Genomic DNA, 12,862 nt, shown 5'->3' on the forward strand with positions numbered 1-12,862 from the left:
ATGCCAATTTTGTTCCACAATTTGATCTGAGGAAGTAGGTCTGGCCCACGAAAGCTTATCACCTAATAAACCATCTTGGTAGTCTTTAAAGTGTTGCATAGTCCTGTCTTTTGTCTTAGTTATTCTGGTAGCTGATAAGGCAAAGGTCTATGTTGTAGATTCAGAGGTTCCAGCCCTGCCGGTGAACCATGTGGATGCCAAGATGATGCGACACAATGGGAGCTGGGTGAAAAATGCACTTCTAGCTGGGTGGAAAATCTGGAAAATATTTTGCCCTGATGTGGAACAAGGAAGCTGTGGGAGCCAGGCAAACAGATGCTTAGTCAAGGAGCCTAGAAGCCCTTGAGATCAATGGAGTCTGAGCTGCTGTCTAGCTTATAAATCAGGCTGTGGAATTGTCAGCTGGGCAAGCTACCAAAGAGCCATGTGATGCCACATGACTGGAGCTGGTCAGGAAACACATGTCCATCTACAATTCTGGGTGAAAATAATTTTTATGGAACTGTACCTTGCAAAGTGTTATTCCAGGAAAACCAAAAAGTTCCCCTTCCAGAAATGTTTTTTGTTTCCAAATGAAAAATAGTCTAAATGAGAAGCCTTTGGAGCCCAGACTTCATAATAGCTTGCCAGATAAGCTGCTGAAAAGCCAGTGAGCCTGGAGAACCACATGCTATGGAGCAGTCAGGCAGGAGAGCTGGCAGAAAAGTTTGTGGTGAAATTTCATTGCATGGAACAAGTCACTTACTATAAACCATCATTTTCTGATGGGTAAAACATGTTGCCAGAAAGTCTCTGCCCGGTTCTATGTATGATGGAATATCTAGTTTCCCAATTTGCTTTTTAAACCTCAAGGAAATTACACACAGTAAAACGATGTTAAAAGATTATTAGTAACATTACAACATCCAACACACAGAAGTTAGGAAATACCAGACGAGTTGGCTGTGTACCTTGTAAGGCAAAGTGACCCTTCCATATGGAGCTGCTTTCAGGATCAATTCCTATAGGCAGAGGTGGTTGAAATATTTTGACTTTTTTTTTTTTGAAAGCCAATCCCCCCAAAAATTCAGAAGAAACTGTTTGGCTATTTTCCACCTTGGGCTGCACCTTTAGGTCATGAAGAAAGTTACTATCCCAGAATAATTGCAAGAAAGCCTTTACATTACCTCGTCACTCCATCATACACTTTGTTTATGCCAAACCTCATACAGAAAGAAAACATTTAAGACAAAATCTATCAAGTGCACTATTTTTTTCTTATCTAGCCATGTTGTTTTAGCATCTTAAGCTCAATTTGCACAAGCAGCTCTCCAGTTCAGGAAAGCTCTTGTTTCTTGGGGTACATGATAAGGAGATTAGCACAACACTGTGGCCTCTCAGGGCAGGATATTCATTCACATTCTCACTGCCCCCAGCTTAGAACCATACCTACTGGGCACAACAGAGGTGTTTGTGATTCTAGTGCTCACAGACAGTTCACATATTAATTCTAACCCATATTTACGGTTGCTCAAGTAGCCTTTTCGAGCTGAAGTTTTCCTGGCATAGTCTCAGTGTGCGTTAGCTGGATCAAGGTGGGCTATGATATACCGCATCCTATATTGTCTGTAAGCCAGAGCCTTTGGAGTCCTAAATGGGTCCCTACAGATCACAACAGAGACAAGTGAGGTTTAGTGCTCCCAGCAGGATTAATAAAGAGGAGTAGCCTTTCCTTAGATGTGTTGTCTCCAGGATTCTTTGTGCTAGGCCACCATTTTTCTCTACAGCTGAGCAGAGATAAATATAGTATCTACTCTCACTTCAGTTTTCACTACAACAACAATTCTTACCTTCCCCCGGGGCTCTGCCATTTGAGATTGACTTTTTAAAGTGCTGTCCCTTATTGATCTCTTATTGACAACAGCACTCAAATAGGTTGGCCAAAGCTTTGCTCTAGACATGTCCCCCCTCCCCCAGGCTATTCAAAGACAAAATTGTTCATTAAGTGCATATTCCATGAGGCCTGCTTCACATCCAGTCAAACTCTGCAAGCCACAATCTTTGAGCAGTATGTCAAGTACACATATTGCTCAAAGATATATACTAGGAAAGACTGGCAACTAACCGCTACAAGTTACTTACTATTTATGAACAGAGGGAGGAGAGGAAAATGGAAACATCTCTTGTTGGGGGCTTTGGCTGCTACTTCTATACACAGCTTTGTTCCTAGCTATTCTTTTAGTTAGAATTCTGCGTTCTGCAACCAGCATGGAAATAATGAGTCCCAGCTAGATGCCTGTGGGACATTAGTACTCGACAGCACACATTCAGACTCACTGAAATGCACTGGTAGGAAAGAGAAAATGTACACCTAGAGGAAATCTTCATCTCCCACTGAAGGGCAGCATATGTGCAAACAAAGCAGAGATGTCATGTATAACAGCAAAAGAAATTACCTATCAATTGTAGGACCAGTTTTAATGAAGCTAATTAAGTCAGGCTGGATGTGTCTCATTTGGATCATTTGATGTGGAGATGCAAATATCAAAAATGGGGAAATTGCCTTTGTAGTGCATTCACTAGTTAAGATCTTTATTCAAGCTTAAGTTGACAGTAATGAACTTGCAAATGAACTCAGGTTCAACTGTCTCCCTCTGAAATCGGGTGATAAAATTCTTTTGCAGAAGAACGGCTACTTTTAAATCCATTGTGGAATGTCCAGGAAGGTTAAAATGTTCCCCTACAGGTGTATGTGTATTACCATTCCTGATGGCTGATTTGTGAATTGGGAACTAAATCCTTTTTAAGCAGTATCTGCCAAGCAAACAGAGCTCTCTGACATGAACACTGGAAGGAATCCTAACAGTAAATCGTGCAGTTCGTATCAGGGGAACACTCAGTGAGTTTTCTGCAAACTGATGGGTAGCTGACCTTTGGCACAGAGATTGCTTCACTCAGGTTTAAAAAAAACCTTCTAACCATGAGGTCAGCCCATCTGAGTAATCAGCAGCCACATGAGCAAATGGATGGGATGGTGGTACAGTAATACATCATGATTAATGTGAAGGGATTACCCTTCCAGCTGTGTGAAAAGCATACAAAGCTGGCTACAGGTATCAATTCTAGAGAAAGACCAGCTGGGTGGGGTATTTTGTCTCTATTTAATTTTGGATGTTGGGAAAACTGCATGACTTTAGAATGCACAATCTTAATTATTTTTGTAAGGTTTGAGGAGTACACGTTGACTTATTTAAATATGAATATGTTGTGTTCATTTTTTTATCTGTTGTAAGATAATGAAACATTCTCCTTACTCTGTTTTGGATTCTCTGGGTTCTTTCCTTATATTCCTATTGAAGTTTAGCCACCTCAGTGAAGCATGAATCCTGGTGATAGAAGGATTGGAGCCTCTATCTTCCATCAGTCCATTTTTAGTCCAGGAATACCAGCTCATATGACTTTCAGGTTAGTCATATGAATAACGTCTAAGCAGGGCTACTCAAAGCCCCGGGGGCCATAATGATACTGCACATGCTGAGGGCCTCAACTTAAATGTGAATTCATATACATGCAAATATATGCAAATAGCTTTTCACACTGGCAGGCGTTAATACAAAGATTAAGGCAAGTCTACACAACACACAGGCCCCATTTAAGTCAGTTCTGCTGATATTAATAAAATGCAATATTTACCCAATTTCTACCCATATGACAGCATGAGCAATGACAGTCCAGGAATTTAACTACTAAAATGTATATCAACAGAAGACCATTATATTGACTACTTTTTTGTTTTGGCCCATGGGCCACGTGTTGAGTAGCCCTGGTCTAGAGGATCAAACTTCATTAGTCAGCCATCATTAGTAAACTTCATTGGATAGCATGCATGATTTAAAAAAATTAAAAGCAAGAGGCAATATAGCAGCAAGTTAAAAATAGCTAATACTTTGGTCACAATAAAAAGCACACGTGGGGGTCAAAAACTCAATGTGAGATATTGTATCTAGTGTATCCAAATGCAAACACACAACTACTCAAATGGGAACTGAAAAGATAACTACCAGCATTATAAGATACCATTTGTTTCTGACATTTCCAGTGCACTGTCATTGTAAATCAGTGTTAATAGCACTTCCTCTGATCCTGTTACTGACCTAGTATTCTACTAATTTCCTAAATCAATATGGCTTCATAATTAGTGTGTGTTCAGTAACATCAAATGTGTCATCTAAATGCATCTGTTCAGGAATTTAAGCAAGTTTACACCCTGTTTTAATACTAGCCTTTTTTTAAATAAATAAATAAATAAATAAATAAATATATATTTCTATTTGAGCTGTATTTAAGATAGCTTATTTTTCCTAGTGTGTGTTACAGCCCAAGAAAATGTATCATCACATGGAGAAAACAGTAAATGTATGAAGTCTTTGTTATTTAATGTGTACATTGAGAAGTCTCTTCACATTTGTTCTTTGTAAGTTTGTCACACTTGCATTGTGAGGAGGATGCATAACTCACAATTTTTCTAGTTTTTTGCAACCAGCAGGCATGTTAAAAAGACATTAATCAAAGCCTGACAAAACAAAACAAGCAGCATTGTCACAGTTCTACAATAAAGCTAAGCCAAGCAAAACAATATATTCTCTTTGTTTGAATCTCTGCCACTAACTCATTGATTGTTTTTCAGAAAAATTCAGTGTACACAGAGTAGACAAGATATGGAAGTCTTTACATAAACTATACATATTACCTTATTTTTATTTTTCACATTGATATATAATAAATATGGCTGGCAACTTGCATTTTTTATGTCCAGCACAGAAACAGAATTTTCTACAATGAAAGTCTAGTTTCCTCAAAGATTTGCCAAGAAATTAAGCCATGCTCCTATAAGATTGTCTCACCAGTAAGGTAAGTTAATCAGGGTGAAGCTGGGAAATTGAAATTCTATGTGTTTTAGCTGTGAAATTTTGTTTTAAAGCATGTCACAAATAGTTTCAATAATGTCAAAACATGAAATCAGTCCATTTTGATATTTTCAGAACAGAATGCTTCTACTTTTTGTTTTAAAACAACTTTTTATGTCAAAGTGTATTGTGATATATTCTATAACAAAATGTTTTAATTGGCTCAAACCAACATTTTCTTTAAAAAAAATTGGTTTCCAAGGACCTGAATTTTGATTTAAAAATGTTCAGGGACCTTTAAGCCCTCTGGCTCAGCCCTTGCCCTGCTACCCCACCCTTTCTCTGAGGCCCCACTCCCGCTCACTCCATCTCCCCTCCCTTAATCACTTGCTCTCACCCACCCTCACTTACTTTCACCAGGCTGGGGCAGGGGTTGGGGTGCAGGAGGGAATGTGGAGTGCAGGCTCTGAGAGGAAATTTGGGTATGAGGTGTGGCCTCTTTTCTGTGCCAGAGGATGTGGGAAGGGAGGTGAACTCTGGGAGGGAGTCCGCAGGTGTAGGAGGGGGAGAGAATGTGGGCTCTGGGTTATGCCAGGGAATTGGGGTGCAGGTGCAGGCTCTGGCTGGATGGTGCTTACCTTCGGCAGCTCCCATAAGCAACTAGTACATCGCTGTGGCAGCAGCTCTTATGTGGGGGCAGCTGGGTATTCTCCATGCTCTGCCCCACACTGGCCACAGTTCTCGGCCAATGGGAGCTGCAGAGTTGGTGCTCAAGGCAGGTGTAGCTTGCAGAGACCCCTTGCTCCCCTCTCCCCCCCCCCCCCCCCGGGACCACCTGGGTGTGGCATGGAGACAAGGAAGGTAAGAAGCCTGCCTTAGGGCCACTGTGCCACCAGACTTTTAGCATGCAGGATAGTCTGAGAGGGAAAGGAAGGAATTGAGAGAAGGAAGGCGAGGAATTGATCAGTGAGGCCCCTGGACCTCATTTTGAGAAACAATGGAGAAAACCATAAGAGTAGGTGGGCAGCATGTTGTATATTGAGGTTTCTGTCTTCTGTTAATCCTCTGTTCATCTGTTTGGGGTAGACTAAATACTGTACAAATGGATTACAGACAGTCCATGCCCCTCAACAGCATACAGCAGACAGTCTAAACTGACGGAGAAAGGAAGAAAAGATTACTCACCTTGTACAGTAACTGTGGTTCTTTGAGATGTGTGTCCCTATGGGTCGCTTTAGATGTGAATGCACTTCTGCAGCCCTGGATCAGAAATTTTCCATTAGCAGTGTCCATTTGTCTCATGCATGCACTCTGTATAACCTTGTGCCTGTTATGTGGGTATATAGAGCTGTATGAGCAAACTTCTCTCAGCTTCATCAACCTATCCAAACGGAACAATCCAAAACAGAGGGAAAGGAAAGTAAGTAGGTTCAAATGAAGATTCCATAAGGTATGTAGGTACCAGGTTGAGATCCCAAGTTGGAGTAAGATCCTTAACCTGGAATCTCCAGACTGTTAATAAACCTGGATGACATATTTTCTAAAAATAAAAACCCCTCTTGTGGGGAAATGAAAAGCTGATATTGTGGAGAAATGAACTGTAAGGCTATGTCTAGACTGGCATGATTTTTTGGAAATGCTTTTAATGGAAAAGTTTTCCGTTAAAAGCATTTTCGGAAAAGAGTGTCTAGATTGGCACGGACACTTTTCCACAAAAGCACTTTTTGTGGAAAAGCGTCCGTGCCAATCTAGATGCACTTTTCCGCAAAAAAAGCCCCGATCACCATTTTCGCAATCAGGGCTTTTTTGCGGAAAACAAATCTGAGCTGTCTACACTGGCCCTTTTGCGCAAAAGTTTTGCACAAAAGGACTTTTGCCCGAATGGGAGCAGCATAGTATTTCTGCAAAAACCACTGATTTCTTACAGTAGGAAGTCAGTGCTTTTGCGGAAATTCAAGCGGCCAGTGAAGACAGCTGGCAAGTTTTTCCGGAAAAGTGGCTGATTTTCCGGAAAAACTGGCCAGTCTAGACACAGCCTAATAGAGATAACTAATAAAACCTGATTGTTTCCAGAAGATAATCCAAGATGGCTGAGACTGGGGAAGTTTCAGGTACAGTACAGTGGCAGTGACACCAGTGTTTGAGTCTCTTCCATTTCTGAAGGTAAGTCATTTGAGTTTTCTTTTCCCATTTAGTAACACTTTTGATTCTTCTGAGCAGGTGGATTGTAATCTCCAGAACAATAGAGGAGACATACTCAGAGACGGAGGGCCCCTTGGTTGGGGTGAAGACTGATGGCCCACATAGCAGGAGAGGAGATGAGTCACAGTTGGAAGCTGGAGTGCCAATTGAGCACACAAATAAAGCATGTAAGTTCACCAAGCTTGTGTGGAGGCAGGAAAAGGGAATAAGGGAATTTGTGTGCAGCCATCTTGGTCTTGTTACCAAGAGAGCAAGAGTCAGGCTAAGTCTGAGGCCTGACAACACAAGATCTGTAATTAGACTCTGCCTTTGCCTCTCGCCTCCATACAGAGATAAGGATAGAATGCTGACTCTGGCAGGGACCTTGAGATAAGGAGCATCTGGGTGGAACTAAATAACTGTTAGCCATTGGTGTTTGTAATGGGAAGGAGACTAATTGTTATTGTTATTATATCTAATAGACAGTATATAAACTGCTTCATAATTGCTTGTATTCAAAGATATGCCTCGAAAGGGGGGGGCTCCCCCCCTGTCCGAACCAGTTTTTCCCTTGCTGCAGCTCGTAATAAAACTGCCTCTGGCTACTTGTTGCTTACAAACTCAGAGTGAGGACAATGTTTTCTTCCACAAAGGATATCCTGGTCCTTGTCCTGCCTGACTTTGTTCATCACTTTAAAATAAGTGATGTTTCAGGGATATACAAAACAGGCCTTTTGTCCAAGAAAAGCATCTCCCAAAGAGTGGAGATATAGGCCTTCTCTTGAGCAGAATAAGGTGGACATGGCAAATACGTCCACCTGTTTAAGGCCCCCACATCTGGAATGTCCAATGAAGGTTCAGCATCCAACTCCCATCCATAGTACTGGGAGAAACATTTGCTGAGCATTGCGGCTGCAAGATTCTTGACTCTAGTAAGGTAAGTGACTGCACTTTGAATCTGATGGGCTTGTACGCCTGTCCTGTAACTTTACAGCTTTGGTGCACAGGGAGTTCTTGCTCCTCCCTGTTTGTTGATACAAGATGTGGAAGCCACATTACCCACCATGATTCTGATTGATTTGCCCTGGCTGAGGGTGGGAATGGAAGGCAGGCATTTCTGATTGCCATGAGTTCCAGTAAGTTGATGCAGAGACTAGGGATGTAAAAATGTGCTTAAAAATGTAACCACGAAAAAACACAGCAGTTACACGGTTACATGCGCTGCAGGATCTGCAGTATAAAGTGTATCCTGCAGAGTCCACAGTGAAACCTTCTCCTTGGAAGCAGGGCTGGCAAGGGCTGTCATCCCTGCTTCCAGGGAGGAGGCTCTGCTTCCGGCCCTGCTCCTGGGGAAGAGGTTTTGCTGCTGCAACTAAGCTGCCTTCCCTGGAGCAGGGCCAGGGCTGCTGTCAGCCTTGGGGCAAGTCTTTATTTCCACTGAACACGGGGAAATAGCTTGTCACTATATTTTAGCACCAGAGTGTGGGTAACTCTTGGCAAACACTGATTTCCTATTGACAGTTCAACCCCAGGGTTCTGTCGTCTCTGACCAACATGGCATCTTTATTTGTTAGCAGCACAGTTCTTAACAAGCTAATTCCCCTGTCCTTGTTTGATCTTCATCATTCATGTGCAGAGATGCTTGTTGCATCATCAAAATGTTAATCCTAAGAGGAACAGCTTCTCAGCTATGAGTTATGATCACTCCAATTTCTTTTTCCTTGTATTGGTTAATAATTCTCCAAACTGCCTGGGTACTGCAGAGTCCCGTGATCTATCTTACCTGTTAATGTTCCAGCCATGTTTGTTCATATCGTTTACCCTCATCTGAATTTGCAGTCTGCCAATAAGAAAGATTAGTAGGGAGAAAAAAAAATCCCCCACACAGCCAAAAACTGCATAAGAGAATATAAAGAACAAACAGCAAGTTTGTTAAAGCCCAAAAGAAAATAGAAGCAAATGCACATACTAGGTTGGATTGATTCAATGTAAGCTTGTAATGACATCTTACAATACAATTAAAGCCTACACCTGGAGAGAACAGAACCACTGGCCCAGTGTGAAACTAAGACAGAAGAGGAGTTTTAATAACAACCCTTTTTCTTTAGTTTGCAACCTTCAGCATAGAAGAATAAGAGGCATTTCTTGGTCACATGCAGAACCTGTTGTTATCTGACTTCCACATAGGGTATTATCAGCCAAGTTTTTTATCAATTATGGTGGGATGAAATCTTTGCTGAAGTTAGGAATTACAGACAATAGAAGCATTCAGTAATTCCGCCTTAGCTTTTAGGTTAAAATCCAGGAAGAGAAATGTAACAGTTTGATGTTGCCAATATATTAAAATCCTCTGGGGGAAATAAAATTATTCCAATGCTCATTTACCCAGTGGTCTGTCATTCTGGAAACTGTGCATTAGAACTGATTGCAGTGCCAAGCAGCAAATACATGACAGATGTCAAAATATTTTAAATAATGCAGTATCTTAGGGAGACAGAACAGTGCATGAAGACTGACAAGTGAGAACCCAGAAGACCTGAAAGAGGCAGAAAGGGGCAATAAAAAATGGTCTAGCAATTGAGATACAAAACTCTTACTGAAGGGATCGGGGTTCTGTTTCCAGAGGTGCCATAAAATTCCTGTTTGACCTTGCGCAAGCAGCTTTGTTATTGACCCCAATGAGTGCAGAAACAGACTTTTAATATCTCACTGCCCTTTATGTCAAATAGGAATAATAACTTCACTAAAGGAGTGTTGTGGGGATAGATGCAGAGGTGTTTGGATACTCTGGTGATGAACACCATAGAAAAACATACAAGTAAGGGGACGTTTGTGTTGTTATTCACTAGCAAGGCTATGAAATATTTAAATTTAAAAGTAACTTTTTCCATTAATTTATATGAAGAAGGCCCATTTTCACCCCACTTTTCCATTAGCAAATGAATGGGTGTGATAAGGTGGTTAAAATATCCTCTGACAAGGAGTTTGACAGTTTGACTGTCTGCTGCATGAAGAAAAATTTCCTTTTGTTTTAAACCTTCTTCCTATTAATTTCATTTGGTGACCCCTAGTTGTAGAACATATGCTTCCTGGGTCTTTTTATAGGGACCCAAGCCTGAAATCTTCATTCAAGCAAAATCCTAAGGGCACATCTACATGGCAGCGTTATTTTGGAATAATATAATGTGTGTCCACACAGCAAGCCATTATTTTAAATAATGTCAAGCTGGAGGACTTCTTATTCCGACTCATGGTAGCCCTCATTTCACAAGGAGTAAGGGAAGTCAAAGGAAGAGTGTTCTTCCTTCAACTTCCTGCTGTGTAGACAGCGCCAAAAGCTGAATTCAGCTATTTGGACTTCAGCTACATAATTGATGTAGCTGAAGTTGCATGGCTTAATTCGAGTTTTGCTGTGTAGACATGCCTTGCGTTTTGAATGCATAAGAAAAAGAGGGATATAAATAGTTAAGAGGATCTATCAATAAAGTTTTACAGAATTCTCAGAGATTAAATACATTTGTCCCCTGAACAGCAACTCTTTTAGCCAAGATAACAAGTATAACATCTCTCACAGTACAGATGCAGTCTCAGTTTACTAAAACCATTACTGCAGAGGTTTAAAAAAATGCAGCTTTTTAAAAATTTACTGTAGTTAGTTAGCTTGCAACTTATTGAGGGACAACCATCTAAAATATAGACTATATTTGGCAAGAAAATATTATTTAGCAACCAGGTCCCTGGCTTCCAATGTACACTTTGAGAGTCCTACTAGCGTAACATAAACTGAACAGCAATCACAAACTCAAATGCAATGAAAACAAACAGAAAAGAAACTGACTCAACGGTCTGGCCAGAGATCCATGCCAAGACTAAAGAATAGGAACACAAGGTACCTGAACTACAATTCCTGGGAGGCACAGAGGTGACATTTTGAATTTTTTTTAAATCAATTTTTGGCAAAAATATTTGGCTAATAAAATCAAAAATTTCTACCACAGGGAGGGAATAGAACACTATTTCCTCTACCAGCTCTCAGACACTCACTCAGTTTTGCTGTCTATTTTACAGAGGCCAAAGTGACATGCCCAAGGAAGGCATTGGCAGAACAGAAATTAGATTTCAAGTTCTGCTCTGTGCTCACTCTGCTTGGTCACCCGGAAATTTATTGACTTTCTGGAAGTGTCTCTTGAAACATTAGAGCTTCACATTACAGCCAGACCCATTTTTTAACAAATTGCTTTTACACTCTCTGCAGTGAGTCTGCAGCTCCATATACAGTAAAACTCCAATTGTCTGGCATCCAGTGGTCCAGCACTCCCGATAGTCCAGCACCAACTGGAACCCAGAAGTGCTCCGGCCAGCCGGACAATTGGAGCTGCTCTGTGCCGATTCCCCAAGTCTGCTGCTGTTGCTGCTGAAACTGACGAGCGGTGGACTTGGGGAAGCTGCTGGGTTGGTCCTGCAGCACCGCCCTTCACCCCCCTGCTCCCACTGGTAGACTTGGGGAAGCGGCACGGAGCAGAGCAGCTGGGGTGCTGCCGGGTTGGTCCCGCAGCGCCACCCTTCACCCCCCTACTCAGCGCCCAGCACCCCAGTTGCTCTGCTCCGCAGCTTCCCCAAGTCTGCCACTCGTCAGTTTCAGCAGCGACAGCGGCAGACTTGGAGAAGCTGTGGAGCAGAGCAGCTGGGGTGCTGCTGGGTTGATCCCACAGTGCCACTCAGGTAGGGGCAGGACTGCAGGACTAACCCGGCAGCACCCCAGCTGCTCTGCCCCGCCACTTCCCCAAGTTGCCGCTGCTGCTTGCAGCCCCAGCTGGCCTGTCACCAGCAGCTGCGCGGGGCTTCCCCCGCCTCCCTGCAAAATGGCAGAGGGTTCACCACATGCCGCACCGTTCCACACCAACACCCTCCCCCCAGACCCATCACAGCCCCCCTGCCGGAGTACCTCTTGATACTGTGGTGTATCTGATAATCTGGCACCCCCTGGGTCCCAAAGGTGCTGGATTATCGGAAGTCTACTGTACTGCATATATTTCTAAATTTCAGGTTGGAAAGAAGACGTATTTAACTTTCCAATAACCCAAGTGAAATTTAGACGCTGAAAAGGACTGAAAAAACATATTTAACTAAAATGACTTTTGTAGAATCACTTTGATAGCATCTAATTCCACACAGACTTTTGTTGCAATCATCCTTTCTTTTTTGAAAAAGGTGGTTGGCTTCACAATAGTACAGAAAGAGAAATTGTTTATGGATGCACTATACGTAATATTCTCTAAGAAGCAATTGAAGTGATGCTAAAGATAATGCTATCTTTTGAACACCCAACCTATGTAATCTAGTCTAAAGATGGAGAGCTTCCATTTTCATCTGAATTGATCATTTTAAAAAGTCTTTTATCCTTCCCTTTCTGCTCCACATTTCTTACATGCCCCCACATCTTGAGAATCAAAGTTCTGGCTATAGACTACTAGCAAGTACTTGTATCTGCAGTTCAGCCATAGCTAATGGCTTAGATACTGAACTGAGCTCCATTTTCTGTTTCTGAATGACCACAAACTTTGATTATTGTCTGTTTGTTCATGATTCAGAAATTTGCAAATGTTTACACACTTTTTTCATCATGATTGTTCATGAACCATTCAATTTAGCTACACTTTTGACTCTTTGTGGGTTCCAGTGCGCAGTTGGTCACCTATGTCACAGCATTTTTTGTTCCCTTCCCTCACTGGATCACATAAACAGGACAGGAGAAAGCATTGGCAGCCGGTAGTGTAGGCAAATGAAGGCTGGGG

This window comes from Pelodiscus sinensis, chromosome 5 (genome assembly GCF_049634645.1).
Source record: "Pelodiscus sinensis isolate JC-2024 chromosome 5, ASM4963464v1, whole genome shotgun sequence".
Taxonomy (NCBI): domain Eukaryota; kingdom Metazoa; phylum Chordata; order Testudines; family Trionychidae; genus Pelodiscus; species Pelodiscus sinensis.